Genomic DNA, 12743 nt, shown 5'->3' with positions numbered 1-12743 from the left:
ATAAGAGAACAGGAAGATAAACAATTTTATGAGATACGGGATCTATTTTATCAGTGGTTAGATAAAAAAGCATGGAAATGAAAGAGAATGTTATAAATACAAGAATAATAGAATGATACAGAATATAACAAGGATATATATTATTATGGGATAGATTTTAAATGATGTAATGAATTGTTATAATATAAATGAATCCAATACCTAGAATATCTCATTTAAAATGAAGGAATAATAGTAATAGTCAAATAAATGAGGTACAATGATAATGTATACAAATATATTTGATTTGATAATATGTGATTTCATATAAATTGTAAGTGATGACTATGGAAAGTATGCACAAAAACCTTGTAACCAACAGACACACTGTATGTAATTGAAGATGGCTTTATGTTTTATGTTTTGTTTGTCTATGTCTGTCTAAAAATAAAAACTTTCTTATAAAAAATAGAGAGGGAGATAGAGTGATAGAAACAAGATAATGGAGATTATTGTAGACCTTTTATATAACAAAACGAAAGTAATAACAAGAGAAAATGTGGGCAAATTGAATAATGAGACTATAAATTAATATAACTATGCATTATCGTTAGAAATATATAAGCGCATTGAATGCTAGCGTTATGTTTAACTTGATTAGTTTTATTCGTATTAGAATGTATGACAGGTGCCACACTGTTACAATACAATAGTAGAGTTGGAAGGGACCTTGGAGGTCTTCTAGTCCAACCCCCTGCCTAGGCAGGAAACCCTATACCGTTTCAGACAAATAGCTATCCAACATCTTCTTAAAGACTTCCAGTGTTAGGGCATTCACAACTTCTGGAGGCAAGCTGTTCACGCATTGACTTGATATTTTGTTTAAAAAAATTAAAACTTAAAAAGAAAGAGAGAGAATAAGAAAGAGGAAGAAAGAGAGAAAGGGAGAGAGAGAGAGAGACAGAGAGAGGAGAGAGTTGTTGATTGTAAGTTCCTTGGGGCTGAGAAGAATTGCTGCAAAACTGAGTTTCCTGAAGTGGACCACTAGACTCCTGAAGAACTGAAAAATGATCTAGTAAAAAGAAAAGGCAACAGAAAGAGCAACATGCAAACAAAAGCAAATAAAACATCCCCAGGAACAAAACAAACTAGAAGTATAATTTTTGTGCATTGTTCAAAGGACTTTGAATTGGCCATGCCCATCTAGTCACATGACCACCTAGTCATGCCCACCCAGCCAGTCCAGCCCTCCCAACAGCCTGAGGGACCATAAATTGGCCCCATTTAAAAAATTTCAGGGCCCCTGGGTTAAGGTCATGTCCTGTCCTTAATCCCATCACCTGGAGATAAAGGTATTTTCTTTGTGAATAGGCTGGCCCAGGATTTCTTAATGAGCATCTGCTGTAGGCTATTAGGAAAGACTGGGGGCTACTTTCTGCCCCTAAGAGCATGTTTCTCCTTTTCTACCTTTTTAAATATTTCATTCTTGGGGGGTGGGGGGTGCTTCCCACAATTGCCCCCTTTGGGGCTATTTGTATTTACATATATTGCCCAACCTACACACTATTAGAATGATCTCTGTACTTTCTGTATACCTGGAACATCACGAGGGATGCTTGCCTGGCATCCTTACTTGGGATCTATTGCAATGGGAGGTAATTTTGCAGGCCATTGGGACAAGGGAAAGTACACTGGTGGAGGCAGCACACTCATGATGATTATGGCAGTGGCCCCAAAAAGGAGAGTTTTCAACCCATGAAGGTGTAGCAGCAAGGGCAGAAGTTCTGTTAAATAGAAATGTATAGCGTGCAATTTTCTGTGCCAATTCTTTTAGATGGGTCATTTTCTATGAGCTTTCAGTCAGGTTTGAAGCAAGCACACATCCCAAAATTGTTTGCATTCATGATTGTGCTTAGTAGATAATCAAAGACGGCCCATTTCCAATGATTGCTTCCTGAACCTGCCTTAGGTTATTGCATCCAGGATTTGTGAGGCCAAATTTAGATTAACCAGTGTACAAGGCAGGCTATGAATATTTTTGAAGTTGCGCACAAGGAGTCCTGGAACTCCTACTAATGCAGTGGAAAACCAGTGCAACATATTCTGCTTCACTGGGCAACCATCATTTGTGAGTCACAATCAAAAGTTGGGGTTTGGACATCTCTTTTCTGCTACCTCTTCAGTGAGGAAATTGACTAAGGGGGCATGTCCCCTCTCCATGGAATTAGGAGACTATTGAGCCTTAGTGCCAGAGAACAAAAACCAACCAGGGGAAGCTTTATGTCAGGAGTCCTCAAACTACAGCTTGCGGTCTGGATATGGCCTGCCAACATGATGTATCCAGCCTGCATAGTGGTAGGATTAAGCCCTGCCCCTCAATTTACAGCCACTCCTTGTATGGCTGGCTTTTCCCACCAGCCTTACTATCCCTCCTCCAGCCGTTGGCCTTATATATACCTTGCAGAATCTAGCAGCTCAGCTGAGTACTTCTGTTCATCGCTATTCACAAAGGTAAGGACGAAGAGCATGGGCCGGAGGGGGGGTGGGGGAGGGCGAGCTGGCAGATGGGTGATACTGGCAGTGGGCCTACTGATATGTAGTAAGGGAGCATGTGGGAGAATGTGGCATCAGAGCCCTTCTGGGGTGTTTCCTGAAGCCGGTATGGCCTGCGAGGGGAGCACGTGGGGATCACACACTGGTTCCGGGTCAGTTTGGGGAGGGGCAAGAGAGCTTGGCAGGGACGTCTCAACTGAAAAGACTACGGCAGAGCCTTGCAGCTTTTATCTGCCATATGGCCTCTGGGTAAGGCCGTTCTTCCTCTTTCCTTCCGCTTGCCACAGTGTCCTGTTTGTCCAAATACCCAGGCCGGGCAGCAATTCCTAGGGAGGTGCCCCGACCGAGGAAGCTCAGACTGTAGCTCGCGGCTTGCCCACCGCATAAATTGCTCCCGGCGCTTTCAAAATGGCCACCCAGTGCTTTTCTCCGGTGCCCAGACCCAACAAGCAGCTTTTCTGAGAACCGAGGGAGGGGAGTCAGGCGTGCCAGTGGAGGAGAAAAGCGTCAATTGCTTGTCGGTGGAGCTCTAGGCAGAAGGGCTTGCTTTGGCCCTGGGCTGGAGTGGCAAGGAGGCAATGAAAACGGCATGAAGGGAAGCCCCATGACTGGAGACTCAGCCACCAGAGCCTGGAAAAAAATCAGCATGTTCGTCACCACTGGCATGATGGGCCTGGCCACCCTGACAAAAGCCCTGGAGGTGGGTGGGGCAGGGATGTGGTGATTGGCAGGGGACAACACAAGCTGGTGAGCTGTGAAGGGGCTGCGAAAGGAAGCGCTCAGGATGAGGCTGCTTCCCCCAAAAAAGCGCCACAGCTGCTGACAATTGTAGGGTGTGTACCGAAAGAGCAGCTCCTCACATTGTGCCTGCTGCAATAAGTATGAGAAGCCCAGCCAATGTTTTGAGCATGGTTAACATCTCCAGCCCAATGATTTTAGGCCGCCCTGTTCCCATAACCAGCCTTTGCTTTGTGGAAAGCATGCCTTTCCTTCCCCAGACATTGCCAACCTCTGCCCCCATTAAAAAAACAACAACCCTAGAGCAAAATCTTCACACAAAAAGAATATTGACTTGCTGTGCCAACCACTCCCAAATACCATTCCTTTCCCCAAAGTCAGGACATTCAAAAGGCTTCTCTCCTGTGTGAACCCTCGGGTGTATTGCCAAACTGGAATTTCATATGAAATATTTCTTGCAATCTGAACATTCATATCGTTTCTCTCTTGTGTGAGTTCTCTGGTGTATTATCAGCTTGTCCTGCTTGCTATAGCTTTTGCAACATTGGGACAACTGGTAGGGCTTTTCTCTGGTGTGAGCTTTTCCATGAACAACTGGGAAGCCATTCTGACTAAAGCTTTCGCTGCATTGGGAAACTGGTATGGCTTTTCTCTAGTGTGGATCCTCTCAAGCATAATTCTACAATCTTTGCTTTTGCCACAATAGACAGATTAGTGGATCTTTTCCACCATTGACATTATTGGATTCTCAAGGACATCAAAAATACTCTCAATTCCTTGTTGGATGGAGCAGTCACCATTCCTGAACTGCCAGGTTGCCCGTAGGGCCATTTCTTGCTCTCGGGAGGCATCAGGGAAGCTCCTGAAGCCTCCAGGCGGATGGTGTAGGCTGTCTTTGGCCTCCCCAGGCTCCTAGAAAGAATCTGGAGCATGGGGAGGGGAAAAAAAGCATGCCAAAAGTGGGGGGACCGCTGGTCGTACACGCATGCACGCTGAGGTCGCATGCATAGCATTATGGGTGTGGGCACATGTGAGCACGCCCCACCTGCTCTCCTCCCCGCTTTTGGCACACGATCTAAAAAATGTTAGCCATCATTGATATATGTCCTTCCCTCCCATCCCAACATGAGGTTCAGAGATCTTCCAAGGTAAGAAGGAGAAGAGTGTGAAGTCGGGTGGGGTGGGAGTCAGATGCAACAGGAGTGTGAATGGCCAAGGGGACTCAAGGGTTAGGATACAGAGCACAAGGGTGTCTTGGAGGGTGGGGAAGGCATATAGATGCCTACGGCAGACAAGCCTGGCCCAGCGCTAGGCCTCCAAGCCTTTTCCCCAGCTCTGAGTAGACAGTGTTCTGCATAGCGACTTGCACATTTGATTAATGGCTGCATCAGGGAGAGGAGAAGGATTCCGGTAGTTAAGAAAAGCAATTTCACTTAACAGCCATTGGAACATGCAACCGTAATTCAAGGCCCATAATATGCGGGCTGTGAAACTCCACATGTGGGAATTCCATAGTCAACAGACAAAAGCTCTACCCAAAATTCCTTTTTGAGGAATTCCATTAATTCCAGAAAAGGAAATATTCAGAAGGTTCTGTTGATAACCAGAAACTAGTAGTTAGCCATTTTCCATTTTCCTTTTCTCTCCATCTACAAATTTAATACTGAGAAATGTTAGAGCAAAATGAATCAGGCCAAAATTCAAAAAATCAATTTCTCACCTACACTTTCAATGGGAGATATCAAATGAAATTCAAGCATTCTCTAAACTCATCTACCTTTCTTCATATGGATTACCTTGTGTGCAATAAGGGATGATTTGTGCTTATAGTAATGTCCGCAGACTGGACATTTAAAAGATTTCTCCATGGTGAGTCCTCTGGTGTTGCAACAGGCTAGAATTCTTAATGAAACTTTTCCTACAGATCGGACATTCAAAGGGTTTCTCTCCTGTGTGAGTCCTCTGGTGTATCAACAGATAAGAATTATCACTAAAACTTTTCCCACAAACAGGACATTCAAAAGGTTTCTCTCCTGTGTGAGTCCTCTTGTGTCTCATCAGGTTAGAATTATCACTAAAGCTTTTCCCACAGAAAGGACATTCAAAGGGTTTCTCTCCTGTGTGAGTCCTCTGGTGTGTCACCAGAGTGGAACTCTGAATAAAACATTTCCCACAATCAGGACATTCATATGGTTTCTCTCCTGTGTGAGTCCTCTGGTGTCTCAACAGCTGGGAATTCTCACTGAAACCTTTCCCACAATCAGAACATTCAAAGGGTTTCTCTCCTGTGTGAGTCCACTGGTGTGTCACCAGATTGGAATTATTACTAAAGCCTTTCCCACAGATAGGACATTCAAAGGGTTTCTCTCCTGTGTGAGTCCTCTGGTGTTTCACCAGGCTGGAATTATCACTAAAACGTTTTCCACAAATAGGACATTCAAAGAGTTTTTCCCCTGTGTGAATCATCTGGTGTCTCACCAGAGTGGAACTCTGACTAAAACATTTCCCACAGATAGGACATTCAAAGGGTTTCTCTCCTGTGTGAGTCCTCTGGTGTTGAATCAGTGTGGAATTGTGACCGAAACATTTTCCACACTCAGGACATTCAAAGGGTTTCTCTCCTGTGTGAGTTCTCTGGTGTGTCACCAGGCTGAAACGCTGAAGAAAACATTTCCCACAATCAGGACATTCAAAGGGTTTATCTCCTGTGTGAGTCCTCTGGTGTGTCACCAGGCTGAAACTCCGACTAAAACATTTCCCACAATCAGGACATTGAAAGGGTTTCTCTCCTGTGTGAGTCCTGTGGTGTCTCACCAGATAAGAATTATCACTACAGCTTTTCCCACAGATAAAACATTCAAAGGGTTTCTCTCCTGTGTGAGTCCTCTGGTGTCTCACGAGGTGGGAATTCTGACTGAAACCTCTCCCGCAATCAGGACATTCAAAGGGTTTCTCTCCTGTGTGAGTCCTCTGGTGTTTCACCAGATTGGAATTATTACTAAAGCTTTTCCCACAGAAAGGACATTCAAAGGGTTTCTCTCCTGTGTGTGTCCTCTGGTGGGTCAACAGCTGGGAATTCTGACTGAAACCTTTCCCACAGTCAGGACATTCAAAGGGTTTCTCTCCTGTGTGCGTGGTCTTATGTCTCAAGAGGTGGGAATTTCTAATGAAACTTTTCCCACAATCTCTACACTTATAAGGTTTCTCCATGGAGTGAATCCTTTGATGTATTACCAGGCGGGAATTACCATTGAAACTTCTCCCACAGTCAGGACATTGAATGGGTTTTTCTCGATTATGATTCCCTCTGGTGTATCATCAAGATGAAATCATAACTGAAAGTTTTCCAACAATCAGGACATTCAACGCATGTGAGTCTTCTGGTGTATCACCAGGCTGGAATTGTGACTTTCCCATAATCAGGACATTCAAAGGGTTTGTCTTTTGTGGGAGTCCTCAGGTGCTTCACCAGGAAGGAATTCACTGAAACTTTTCACATTGATAGGATGGGTTTCATTCCTTTGTGTGCAGCCTTTGTGTCTCATGACCTGAGAATTTCTAATGAAACTTTCACACAATCTGCACAGTCATATTTTTTCTCCCTCCAGTGAGTTATCTGATGTAGCACCATGTTGCCATGCTCACTAAAGCATTTACCGCATTGGGAGCATTTTTGTGGCTTCCCTCTTTTGTGGAGGTGCTGCCATGAATCACAAGGGAGCTTTTGTGACCATAGTTTTTGTCACATTCAGGTAATTTGTATGGCTTTCCTTTTCCTCTTGTGCATAATCAGCTGTGATTTGCAATTTGTGCTTTTCCCACAATAGGCAAATTTATGAAGCTTTTGCTCCACTGATATTCTTGAGGAGGTTTAAGGGTGCTTTCATTCAAGCCGTCTTCTTCCTCACAGGGAGTGGCCTGCATTACTGTCTCTTCTACATGGTTTTTCTATTGATCTTTTTCTCCCAACAGACTTCCAGATATTTCCCTCTTTTGCTGAATTATAAATAATCTCCCTTCCCCTCTCATTTAATTTATCCTTGAGTTCTGCATAATCTGCTTATTCTTTCTTAATTTTCTCTCTTTTGTCAAACAGCTGCTGGAGGAGGAGCAGATTTGTATGGTTTTCTGCAGGAAATGGAAAATAGTTTGATTTTTGGCTTGATTTTCTTCCCTTTTCAACACTGATTGTTATTTACAGTTGTCCAGATTGCTCTTATTGCCATCCTTTTCATCTGTAAGATTCAAAGAAAAATGTAACTTTAATTGTTTATAAAACAGAGATGAGGTAAAAAAAGAAGAAAAGTATACACCACTTTTGCTCATGAAAGTCCTCAGCTGCAAATAAGGGCAGAAAATACTGTCTACAACCCCTCTGGTGACATCCTTGTTCAAATAGTCCTCACTTAACCTACCGCAATCGGAATTGATATTTGCGTCACTAAGCAGCTCAATAATTAAGCATCATGTCACATGACAGTGCCAATTTACATCTCTTCCTCTGTAGTTTTTAAGCTAATTACTGTGGGTTGTTAAAGGCAATTTCATATGACTATGTGACTTGCAATTTCCTGCCAGTCTAGCCACTGATTTTGCTTGTCTGAAGCTAACTGGGAAGGTCACAAATGGGGATCATGAGTGTGGGATGCCACCACCATCATAAATATGCAACTCTTGGCAGAACCCGAATTGGTGCAACTCCTTTTCCTGCATCTTCAAAATCACAGTCCCTGCTGACACGGAACAAGTGCTGGATTTAACACAAATATTGTGAACCAGATGCATGTCTGCTTCTACTGTGCCATAGTAACTCTGAAGGCTCAGGGAAGAAGTGGTAAGTGAGGACTCCCTGTGCAACCAAAGATGGATTAAGCACAATTGAACCTGGTTAATACATGGATGGGACAGGAAATACCATACTTATTGGCAAGACATGGAAATAAAAAAACTTGTAAATTTTATTCTTCTGTCATTTTCAATACACATGTGGATAACAAACTATATTAAGAAGGCAACCTCAAGATATAATGGGAGACTTTAACTACCCTGATATCAACTGGGAGACAAAGTCTACAGCAAGTAGGAGATTGAATAGATTCCTAACCAACAGCTGACACTCCAAAAGGTAGAGGAGGGAATGAGAGGAAAAACTATATTCAACCTAATTCTTACTAATAGAGAAGCGATAGAAGTTGAAGTTGTCGGAACCTTGGGAGAGTGACCATGTCTTACTGGAATTCAATATAATGCAAACACAAGCAATAGAATATAATCCAACAAGTGTCTTAAACTTTGGAAGAGCTGATTTTAACAAATTAAGAGCCTAAGCAAAATTTCATGGATAAAAATCCTAAAGGAGAAAACAATGCAAGGAGTGTGGGAAATACTGGAAAATCTATATATATATATAAAAGCAAAATACCACTCATGCATTATTCACAAAATTTCCAGAACTTTAAAGCCTACAAACCTAAATTTTCCACGTATGTTCCTCTTGGCTTCCAGGTGCTGACTAAGAAAATCTTTTTCGAAATGACCATCCGAGCATTAGTATTTCCTATATTATTATTAACATGCTATCATGCTAACTAGTTCTACTCCCACTCCTAATCAGAAAAGAAATCTGTTCCAAATACAAAACACAAGCAGAGGAGAGGAGATTCAGTTTCGGTTTTATTTTCACAGCAGGAAGCAGCTGTACTACAGAACAGTTGAGCTAACCAATAGCCAGGCTCCTTCCTGTCTCCTTAGTCACACAGCAAATACTGTTTCACTTTCAAACTAGCCCTCTGATGCTAAGGAGTTCACTCCCCCTCCCCACCTGAAAAGAAATCAATTCCAAGGTCTGATGCTAAGAAGTTCTACTCCCCCTCCCCACCACAAAAGGAGTTTCACTTTCACAGCAGCAAGCAGCTTTACTACAGAACAGTTGAGCTAAGCCACATGCAGGTTCCTTCCTGTCTCCTTCTTGCTCACACAGCAAATACTGTTTGAGTTTCCAAACACCCCTCAACTCTCTCACACACTGACAGGACGCTAGACAGATGAATACTAATGGATGCTGGTAGGCAGAGGAAGATCCCTCCCCCTTATTTTACTCCCCAGTTCAGATAAATCTGTTCCTTCTAGTGTAACACCAGTTATAGGGAAAAGAGGCAAAAATGCAGAAAAGGATTTACAGATGCGATAAGGAAAAAACAAGTAAGGGAAGCTGCACACAAGTATCGTCAAACTCATCCCCAAGTCAGTAGAAAGGCTGTAAAAAAGTATACATCTAATAACCCCTATGCCAATCAGTCACAAATGAGATCAATGCCTTGGACTAATAAGTATTTCTCTAGTTTTAAATTTGAAACTCAGAAATAAACAATAAACTACACAATTCTCAGTATTGTTTTATCTTCCATGCTTCGGCATGATCCAAGAAACATCCAGTGATAAGATATAGTGAGATGAAGTCAAGGCTGAAGCCCAGCGCTCCCCTCCACCGTTTAAACCTTCCCGTGACTCCACCTACTGCCCACGCATGCTCACAACGGTCCTAGCCAAGCCACAAGCTATGTTGGTTTCCCGCCTGGCGCAGGCAGCCATGCTGTGTTTCGGAATGGCAGGTTGAGGGTCCCAGGATGTGCTACAGTGGTGGTGAACCTCTCTCCCCTTCAGCCATACTTCCAAGGACTTCCAAGTGGTGGTTAATGCTGATAGGAAGTCCTCTGGAGGGCACCCATGTCGTTTCAATGCCCCCATGAGTAGAGAAGTGGCTGTTCTCATTGTTGCTCAGGATTTTGAGAAAAGAGATATCGTTCTCCACAGCAGAGAAAACTGGTTGCAACGAATCAGTGAGATGCACCGTCTCTTTGAAGCTCTCCAGTACCCTCTGATGTTCTGCCATGGAGAGGATGGCTATTACATCAATATACCTCAGTGTGAACCAAACACCAAAGTTCCTCTCAAGAAGACCGTGTCTGCTGCTGCCTTTTACAGCTACAGGATAATGGAGGGTGATGGTAAAGAATGCTGCCCATTGCTGTTCCATTTATGTAGTGAAGCACGGGTATCCAACTTACTAGTATGATTATATAAGCCCAGCCCAACACATTATTACTGTAAAGGGAAAACCAGATATCCAAGAACAATCCAGCATGGTTGCATAAAGATTTCTCTGATAAACTGAATGAAAAAAGGATCAGTATAAAAAATGGAAAGAGGACACATAACTAAGGCAGAATAGTAGCATATAGCTTGAATCTGCAAAGATGAAATCAAGGTCATGGTGAGAATGAACTAAAACTTGCAACAAATATCAAAAATCATTTTAAAACATGTATAAAACAAGAAAAAACTCAGGGAAACAATCAGTGCACTAATGGGAGATGATGGCAAGGAAGTGATGGGCAGTAGAGACACAGCAGAGCTACTTAATTCATTATTTGCATCTATCTTCAGGCAAAAAGAAAAAATAGCCAAACCTACCAAAACAGAACTGTAAAAGGCAGACTAGGAATACAAATTAAAACAGGCAAGAAAATGGTAAGAGAACACCTGTCTATTCTAGATGAGTTCTAATCATCGGGACCAGATTTATTACATCCCAGAGTTCTGAAGGAGCCAGCAGACGTGATCTAAGAACCATTCAACTATATCTTTCTAAGATCTTCACGCACCAAGGAACTACCGGTGGATTGGAAAAGAACGGATGTAGTTCTCATCTTCAAAAAAGGAGAGAAAAATGGATCCATAAAACTGAAGGCCAATTCGTAGGCTTCCAGTTCCGGCTGTGGATCGAGACGGGCGTGCTTTGCTCGCCCCGCGCACTCTTGGTGGGCTCCCCCTTAATCGGGGGGGGGGCACAGGGAGCCTCGTAGGGGCCCCTGCTGAGGGGGCGGCTAGTGGGGAATCCCCAGCGGCGGCGGGTCTCCCTGCAATGCCCTAGGCACCAGGAGGCAAAAGGGGAGGCGCGAGTTCGCGATTTCGCGTCGAGGCAGCTGGACGAATTCGACGATTTGAAGGCTGCAGCTGCAATGTGGTGAGGTGGAAATCCCCCCCCCCCCCGTTCCCTTCTCAGACTGGAAAAAAAAGGATTGCCAGCTTTTTAAAACGTTCAATCTGCTCTTGGGAAGTGTGACTAGAGGGAGGGGGATTTCCCCCCCCCCTTGGAAAAGCGGCTTTAAATCGCTCTCTACCCCCGGGGGAGGTGTGGAGAGAGCTTTGGAATGAAATCACACTCATAGCAAACAGTAGATGAATACTTTGCTGCAATTGTGAAAATGAGGTGATGATTTGACTTTTGTGAAAACTTAAAAAACTTTTGGTTTGTTGCCTTCTGATCCCGGTGCTGGCAAGGCAATATGGCACACTTCCATTGTCTTCTTGTGCTTTGAAATTTGACTCCACCCACAGAAACTGCTGGCATTTTGTCTTTGTCTCCATGACACTCAGAGATATTTTTTGATATACAATACCTTGGACTTGGAACAATGGATTTTACTATTTGGATCTGAACTATAGAAAAGGTCTCTATTTGCCTGGACTGCCTGCCTCGCGATCTCTTTTGGCTACCCACCTTTACAGCTGCCTTTTTATTGTATTGACACAGACATCTCTGAGCTTTCTTTATTAAAATGGCACCAAAAAGACCACCACCTGGGAAACCAGGCTATGCGGGTTCTGCCTCTACATCTTCAACATCCAGTCCCAGCAGGCAACAGACACTAACATCTCTGTTACAACCCAAGCCCCCGGAGGAGGATCTAACCCAACAGATGCTACAAAAGATTTTAAAGGGGCAGGAGGAATTGAAGAACCAACTAAAAGAAATGAACGAACAGCTCAGAGAAAATAAAAACCGAATGGCTTAAAATGCGCAAAGACTGGAAGTTTTGGAGGAGGGGACGGCCGAGATGAGGGGGGAGGTGAGGGGAGTCCAGAGAGGAAATCAAGAACTCGAGAACCATCAGATAAAAATGGAATTTGAACAAATGTCTTTTTTCCTTAGATTTCAAAATGTAATTGAGGCTGATGATGAAGATTTGAGGGAAATTGTGACAAAGCTATTGGCTGAATATTAAAAAAGACAGATAACAGCTGGGATGGGATATTGACCTGGTCTATAGAGTCAATTCCGCTTACGCTAGAACACACAATGTTCCAAGGGAGGTTCACATTAAATTCCTTAGAAAGACTACAAGAGATGAGATTCTGAGTGCACAAAGGGGGCAAGTGTTAAAATACAAGGGTAGAGAGATAGTCATCCTGAAATGAATCCCAAAGAAAGATAGAGATAAAAGAAAAAAATATTCGTTTTTAGCGAAGAAATTATACCAGAAAGGGATTTGGTTCAGATGGCTTCTCCCAGAAGGTATGTTGATATTCTGGGAGGACACTAGAGTTAGAATTAACGCAACCATGGAGGTGGAGGTCTTCATGAAAAAAACAAAGTGCTCCTAGATAAAACTGATGACACCACATGGGAT

Source organism: Natrix helvetica (assembly GCF_964273705.1).
Source record: "Natrix helvetica genome assembly, chromosome: 1".
Classification (NCBI taxonomy): domain Eukaryota; kingdom Metazoa; phylum Chordata; class Lepidosauria; order Squamata; family Natricidae; genus Natrix; species Natrix helvetica.
This window is presented reverse-complemented; position numbering follows the sequence as displayed.